Source organism: Alexandromys fortis, unplaced genomic scaffold, assembly GCF_014885135.2.
Source record: "Alexandromys fortis isolate MF-2015 unplaced genomic scaffold, M_Fortis_MF-2015_v1.1 scaffold_5, whole genome shotgun sequence".
NCBI lineage: Eukaryota > Metazoa > Chordata > Mammalia > Rodentia > Cricetidae > Alexandromys > Alexandromys fortis.
In genome coordinates, this window is record NW_026067924.1 from 14,947,508 (window position 1) to 14,955,878 (window position 8,371).

At 46.4% G+C, this 8,371-nt stretch overlaps 1 pseudogene; it reads left to right on the forward strand.

Moving 5' to 3' along the window:
* The first annotated feature begins 964 nt into the window (after positions 1 to 964).
* LOC126501639 (mitochondrial import receptor subunit TOM20 homolog) overlaps positions 965 to 8,371 on the forward strand; it is a 16,683-nt pseudogene continuing 9,276 nt past the window's right edge.

Genomic DNA, 8,371 nt, shown 5'->3' on the forward strand with positions numbered 1-8,371 from the left:
CAGAGGCCGGGATCGAGGCGGCAGGGCGGGGTCCCCGCGGAGAGGAGAGCGGGACTCGCAGGCCGACCGTCGGAGGGCCGTCTAGCCGCAGCCTGCGGGCGGAGCGGCGGCGGCGGCGGAGGAGGCGGCGGCGGCGGGAGCGCTGCTCGTGGCGCGGGCGGGAGCCATGTCAAGAGAACACGACGGGCCGACGGAGCCCCTCCATGCCCGCTGCGCTGCGCTCTGTGGCCGGGCCGCGCGCACTGCTGCCGCCGCTCAGCCCCCACCTGGGCCCCATAGTCGGGCTCGGCGCCCCGGGCTCGGACGGAGGGAAGGACGCGGCGCGGGGGGGAAGGGGGAAAGAGACGGCGAGGACGGAGGAGAGCGCGCGGGAGGGACGGGGAGGGGAGGGGAGCCCTGCGCTACGGCCTGTCCGCGGAGTGAGCACGGCAAAGTTGTCTCAGTTCAAGCGTCGGCTCCCGAGGCCTGCTTCGCCCGCCGGGCACACAGTCCGAGAGAGCCCCGAGGAATGGGGTAACAAAGCCGAAGTGGAGGAAGGCGAGCGTCCACAGCCTCGTTTCCCCCGCACCGGAGTGGGCTGCAGAAGCGGCGGCTGCCTCGGGAGACTCCCGGGTCCGGGGCTGAGTCGCGTTTGAGGAAAAGAAACAAGAACAAACAACTTAAAATGGCAGCGACGGCCGCTGCGTCACCCGCCCCTCAGCGGCGCCACCCCGAGCGCTCTGCGCCTGCGCGCTGGCCGGCCGCTAACATGTGTGCAGGATTGAAGGGGGAGACGGGAAAGGAAGCGTGAAGGTTTTCACAATCACGGACATAGAAAGCCGGACGTCAGTAAGATATACATATAAAACTCGTCATAAATATGGCGGCTTTGAAATGAAGGTTTACATATGGTATTTCTTTCCTCAAGGGGGTTTGAGAATACAGACTCCCCTCTTCCTCAAGATGGAAAGTCCTAAGGCGTGGAATGGGGCTCCCGCCACTCCCTCCGCCCCTCCGCCCCGCGGCCCGAGTCCCCGGCGTTGGCCTCTGCCCCTCCCTCTTTTACGTCATAAAAGCACGCCCCTACGCCCTTCGTGACGAAGCCCCGGGGAAGTGTCGCTCTGCCTTCGCGCTCTGCTGGGCTGCTCTGGTTTGACTTGGAGCCTGATTAAGTCCTTGTAGAGCAGCGATTCTCGACCTGTGTGGTCGGGGCCCCTCTGGGGCCGAAGGACCTTCTCACAGGGGTTTTAGGCCATCGGAAAACACAGATACCTACGAGTCCTAACAGCAAAATTACAGTTATGAAACAGCAACGGAAATAATTTTACGGTTGGGGGTGACCAAACATGAGGAACTGTATTAGCATTAGGAAAGTTGAGAATTGCTGCTCTAGAGAATCCCAAGTGCCAAGCGTCTAAACCAAGGAAGTGGGCCGGAAAATGGGTACTGGAAGGGGCAGGGTGAGGAAAAAACCCGGTAGTGCTTTGGGAGATGGTGTTAGGTTCACTTTACTATTCTTGGGAGTTAGTCGGTTAACTTGCAACAACGGAGAATCCGTTTCGAGTGCCTGGAATGGAACTTGCTTACAGCCCAACGAGTCTCGAGTTTGCGCGTCCAGGATTTAAGCGAGGTCGGAGAAGTCCTGTAGGAGCTCCTGCTGGGATCGGAGAGGCAGCCGAACTCGACGTGCAATTCCCCACCCTGGTGAGAACAGAGATCCCCGAGGACCTCAGACCTACATACCATCCGTCTCCTGGCTCAGTCCTCAACAGTAAAGAGGACACTGGAACGTTTACCGCTGAATCACGCCGTCCTTGACCCCAAAGAGCGCTGGCTGGTTTTCTGGGAGCGATTGTGCGACAAAACTGTTATATAATTAATCAGCAAAGGTCGATACTCCACGTGGAATAGAGCCTGTGTGCTCTATTTCTGGCTACTCGGATGAAAATATAGAAGTCCAGTCTCCTAAATAGTTGCTTTTCACTTCGTGAAATCAAGATGTACGAGCTATAATCACCCTTTATTTATAAGCCAAAGAATTTACTACTTCAGTGTAAGTTGTCCAAAACCAGGGATGAGATTCCTGAGCTTTCCAAATTACTCCTAACCTAAAAAAAAGAAAAGAAAACGAGTTGACCATAGTGGCTGTAATCCCAGCACTCAGGAGGCTGAAGCAGGAGGATTGCTGTGAGTTCGAGGTCATTCTCCTTCAAAAATTCAAGACGAGCCTAAAATATCATAGAAACCCTTGTCTCCACCACCAAACTAAACAACACCAGTGCGGTTGCACAGGTTTGTAATTCCAGAGCTGGGGAGGCCCACACAAGGGAATTGCGACAAGTTCAAAATCAGCGTAGTCTGTGCAGCATGTTCCAGGACAACTAGGGCTATATAAGGACCCAGTTGTTGTTGTTGTTTTGGTTTTTCGAGACAGGGTTTCTCTGTGGCTTTGGAGCCTGTCCTGGAACTAGCTCTGTAGATCAGGCTGGTCTCGAACTCACAGAGATCCGCCTGCCTCTGCCTTCCGAGTGCTGGGATTAAAGGCGTGCGCCAACATCGCCCAGCTAGGACCCAGTTTAAAAAAAAAAAAAAAGAATGAGTGAGGAGATGGCTCCGTGGGTAAAGACCCCACTTGAGTTAGATCCCAGGTCCTACACAGAGTCTTAATGACCTCCACATACCAGTCACGTCATGAGCACACCCACCACTACGTACAATAAATGTAATTTTCAATTACATTATAAATGATAAAGCTTGCAATACTCCTTTGCTGATTTATCCTCGCAATCACATAACTGAAAAGCTCACACGAGTACAACTATTTCAGACTTAATGATATTAGCGAGAATATATACACATGATCATTTTCATGGAAGAATTTAAAGGTCTTTATAGAAATGAACACAAATGCTACCCTTAATCTCCTTAATGTATACATTCTAATGGTATTTAGTATTTTTGCAGAGTAGAGTACCATCACATATTTACCATAAGAAGACCTAGTACCCATTTATTAATCTTTCCCCTTCTCAACCCTTGGAAACCACCAATTTATATTTTTTCTTTAGGTTTGTCCTTACTAGAATTTTATGTAAATGAAATGCAGTATGTGATGTGATGTTTTGAGATTAGTTTCTTAACATGTTTTTTTAAATGTATGTGTGTGTGTGTGTGTGTTCGCACATGAGAACAAGTGCCCATGGAAACCAGAAATGTCCTATTTCCTGGAGTTAACTTTTAGACTGAGTCCCCAGACATGGGTGCTAGGAATTGAAACTGGTCCTTTGTTAAAAACAGGACACCTCTTCCCTGAGACACCTCTCCAGCCCCCTTAACATGTTTTCAAGATCTATTCATAATTTACCAATACTTAATTTTTGTTGATGAATAATACTCCACTCTGAGGCAGGTGTACTATTTTTGTCGGCCCTTCAACTGTTGAACATTAAAAATTGTTTCTGCTTTTTGCTATTATAATGCTGTTAGTAATGCTTGCTTAAAAGTTTTGAATACAGCCGGGCGGTGGTGGCACAAGCCTTTAATCCCAGCACTCGGGAGGCAGAGGCAGGCGGATCTCTGTGAGTTCGAGACCAGCCTGGTCTACAAGCGCTAGTTCCAGGACAGGCTCCAAAACTACAGAGAAACCCTGTCTCGGTTAAAAACAAAAAAAAAAAAAAAAAAAAAAAAAAAAAAAGTTTTGAATACATATATATGACTCTTCAAATTCTCTTGGTTAGAAACCAAGGAGTAGAATTCCTGGATCATGTACTTTTCATGTGTTTAATGGTCATTTTTCTGCCTTTTTTTAAAAAAGAAATGTCTATGCAGAGATTTGCCTTTTTAACATTTCTTATTGCAGTGTAAGAATACATTGCAACTATTTTCTGCTGTATTTTTTCTTTCGGTGACATCATTCATGGTACAAAAATCAAACTTATTATTTTTTCTTGTGTTTATACCTTTGGTATCATATCTAAGAAGAATGAAGAATTTTGGTGCTGCTGTAATAATTCTGGGCAGGGAGGGCCAGCTGGGCGCTGTGGTAGATACCTGAGCCAGGAGGATCATATCAATCTTCTTAGGAGCTTGAGTCAAGTGAGGTCAATATGGAGAGATGTTAAGGAAAATTTTAGTTTGAAGTTTCAGAGTTGAAAGTAACAAATCCTCCAATCTGTGCTGTGCAATTTGGCCAGCTCTTGGTGAAATGAGTCACAAAAGAGAAGTAATGTGCCTCAAAGGGGAGCGCGGTTCTGGCTCAGTTTTCTCTGAAACTTGGAAAGGAGTAAAACAGAGTGATCAGGGAAATGAAAAGAAATGAAATCTCTGACCATAATGCTCTCCAGTGAAATTAGAAGGCTGAGAACTCACAGTTTTCTGGGGAAGCTGAAAAGATGGCTCAGCGAATAGAGTACTTACTGTCCAAGCACAAGGACCTGAGTTCAAATCCCCAGCATGTGAGCATGGGTGAGTGTCTGTAACCCTAGCGTGGTGGTCTGAAACAGCATTGCTGGGGCTCGCTGCACTCCAGCCAAGCTCCAAATAAACACTGTCTCAAGGGAATATGGCAGAAATTGACAGGGTAGGACACCCAGTATCCTCCCTAAGGCACCTGAAGCATGTGCAACCTTACATATACCCACAACACACACACATTGAGGGAGGGAGGGAAGGAGGGAGGGAGGGAGGGAGGGAAGGAAGGAAGGAAGGAAAAAGAAAGATTTGGTAGGAATGGCTCAAGCTCAAGTCTGTACTTCAGCCCTTCAGAGGTAAGGACAGGAGGCTGTGGAGTTCAGGGTCATCTTCAGCTTCATCATGAGTTTGAAGTCAGTGTGGACTATATGAGAGACACCTCTTCAAACAAAGTAAAACTTAAAAAACACCAAAGACTTAGATTCACCAACTATGGAAAAAGAATACTTCATTATGTTAGAAATCACCTATTTTGAGTTAGGATGCTTCAAGCAAAAGGATTGGTGGAGCCAAGATGGTGGCACCTTGGTTAAAAATAGCTGTTTAGGCCGGGCGGTGGTGGCGCACGCCTTTAATCCCAGCACTCGGGAGTCAGAGGCAAGTGGATCTCTGTGAGTTTGAGACCAGCATGGTCTACAGAGTGAGTTCCGGAACAACCAGGAACACACATAGAGAAACTGTCTTGAAAAATAAAACAAGCCACAATTAAATAATTTTAAAAAATAGCTATACTTCTGGAATTTTTTAGGTAAGATGTCACATGGTATTTAACTATACAAAGTTTATGAAACTGACATGGCAAACAAAAGAATATAATGTATTATGTTTTTGGAAGCAGGGTCTCAGGACTGGAGATGGCTTCTTTGGGCTCTATGGCCAGTTTCTCAGAGTGGCTCACAATCATCTTTAACTCCAGTCCTTGGGGATCCAATACCTTCTCTGGTGTCTGGGCACATGCATGCATGCAGCCAAACATACACATAAAATAAGACTTTATTTTTTTTTAAGTAACAGGGTCTTACTATGAAGCCCCAGCAGCCTCCAACTCTAGAATATCCTCCTGTCTTAGCCTGCCTAATCTTGGGATTAAAGGAGTATGTGGCCACATCCTCGGAGTTTTAATTTCTAACACCAGCTACACAGTGAAATTTCGTTGGTGGAAAGGCAGATAGCATAAATGGGGCAGATAGCATAAATACTCTTTCCTTTTTAGAAGGGATCCTGGGTCCCCCGGGTTAAGTGTCCTCCGACTCCAGCTTCCCAAGTGCTAGCAGTGCAAACATCCACTATCACATCCAGGGGTCAGGAAGTTACATTCGTAATAACACCTTGTAAAGATCTGCACCAGCCCTACTTTGAAGAATCAAGATCAATTTAAAAGAGTATCCCTAGGATCCCCTCTGACCCCAATAGAAAGCCAGTACTGGATCGCCCAGTTTCCTAATTTTATACCAAACTAAGAAAGGGTTACTCAGGCATGTGCTTACATCAACTAAACAGATGACAGCGAGACCATCAGAGACGTGGTGGCTCGCCCTAAGTCAGCCCTGGGGAGAACCGCCTGCAGCTCTGGCCTGTGGCGCGAAAGCCAAAGACCAACAGCAAAAGGAAATCAAGAGAGAAAAGGGAAAAGCCAATAAAGTGTTTTCAGACTTGTTTCCTTCCTTAACAAATAGATTGCATATATTTGGTCTCCTGTTACAGAATCTGGATTTCATAATACTCTCATTCCATTTCATAGTTATGATCAACAGTTACCATGTTGTTAAGGAACTCACAAATACATTTTCCCTTCATTTTTATCCGAAGTTGATCAGACACGAACCTATTTATGACTAACAGTTAAGTAGGCACAATGAAGGCCTACTCAAAACCAGTCTATGCACAGACTGCCTTGCTCACGGACACCAAAGTTTGCTCACAAAAGCGTGTCTCCAGATTTGAACCCTGAGCTTTTCCATCTGAGAGAGTGATGGAAAAGGACCCAATGAAATCACAGAGTGAATCATAGCAAGTACACTAACACACAGTGATGTCCCCTGGCTCCTTATGACCACACAGCTACCAAACAGAAGGTGGAAATGAGACCGTTACTGACCTTTTGGGGAACCTGAGTTTATTCTCAAGTCAGTTTCACCCTAACTTCTCCATCTCAAACTGTAGAAAATGGTGTTTAAAATACTTGCAGGATGGTAGTTGAATTGACTGATTGATTTACTTAGGGACAGGGTCTCTATGTTTAGCTTCATATATAGTTCTTGATTCCAGATATAATTCCTTCCCTTGACTCAAAATGCTGCTACCAGCCCCACCACGGCGTTTCATGCCTAGAACTCAACTCAGAAAGTTGAGGCTGGAGAATTGCCTTAAGCTTGAGGCCAGTCTGGGCTATAGGTAAATTCTAACTCAAAACGGGCTACAAAAGACTTTGTCTGAAAAATAAGTTTAAAACAAGCAAGGAAACATAAAATGCTGTCATGGGGCTGGGGATGTTGCCTAGAATGCATGCAGTCTTGGGTTGGATCTCCAGTACCAAATAAAATCAGGAGTGGTGGGCATGCTTGTAAAGTTCAGAACTTGAGAGCTAGAGGCAGGAGGATCATGAATTCTAAACCAGAACCTAAGAAATACCTTCTTGTACCCCAATAGTTAAAGATTTCAGCAGTTTTAAAGATAGCCCCCTAATTTTGGGCCACCACTGCTCTCTCATTAGTGGGGGCCCTAATTCCCTGCCCCTGAATGTTGACTCAATAGAAAGCTTAATCCATAGATACAACTCTGCCAACTTTCAGGCCAGGTCTTTAGAAACTGATAACTTTCCCCTTTTGTATTCGAAGATGTTTGCTCTTGGAATCCAGCTACCAGGATGATAGGTGGCATGCATTTAGAATGTTAAGGTGTTATGTCCGACATCCATGAAGTCCTAACAACAAATGCCAGGCATGCGTGTGAGCAGCTTTCTCAGGAGTCCAGCCTCCATTGTCATGTAACCCAACCTTGCCTTTGATGCTGTGGGGATTAGAGCTGAGCTGTCTCCTTCACCACCTGTCCAATTCACAATTTTGTGGGGGGTTTTTTTTTGTTTTTTTGTTTGTTTGGTTTGGTTTGGTTTAATTTTTCAAGACAAGGTCTCTCTGTGGAGCTTTGGAGCCTGTCCTGGCACTCACTCTGTAGACCAGGCTGACCTCAAACTCACAGAGATCCGCCTGCCTCCGCCTCCTAAGTACTGGGATTATAGGTGTATGCCACCATGCCCGGCCACAACTTTGTTTTTTAATATAAATAGTTGGAGCCAGGAATAGTAGTTCCCACTCCTGTAATAGCAGAGTGTGGGAGGCTGAGGCAGGAAGATTGTCATGAGTTCAAGGCAACCCTGATGAGCTTAGTGAGTGTCAGGCCATCTTGGCCTATGGTTTAAGAGCCTGTGGCAGAGAAGGAAGAGCGGGGAGAGGAGAAGAGAAAAGGAAAAATAAGTGCTAAGTATGGCGGTCCATGCATGTAATCCTAGCATTTGGGAGAGGGATATAAATTCAAGGGCATCTTCAGCTACATATTGAGTTAGAAACCTGTCTGGGTTAAAGGAGACCTGTCTCAGTATTACTACCACTGATTACTATTACTAAAAAGAGAATAAGACTTTGGGAAAGATGAGTGGACTCAGCTAAACAGAAGCCACTATGACTGTTTGGAGAGCAGTTTTAGAGTAGCTATGGGATTAGAAACTTAATGTGAAGTATGCAGCAGTTAGAGCATTGACAGAATGAATGGATGGGACCCCAGGATATGCAGGTCATTCATTTGAAGTGATTCTAGCCCTAGAAGAAGGGAGGGAGGGAGGGAGGGAGGGAGGGAGGGAGGGAGGGAGGGAGAGAGAGAGAGAGAGAGAGAGAGAGAGAGAGAGAGAGAGAGAGAGAGAGAGAGG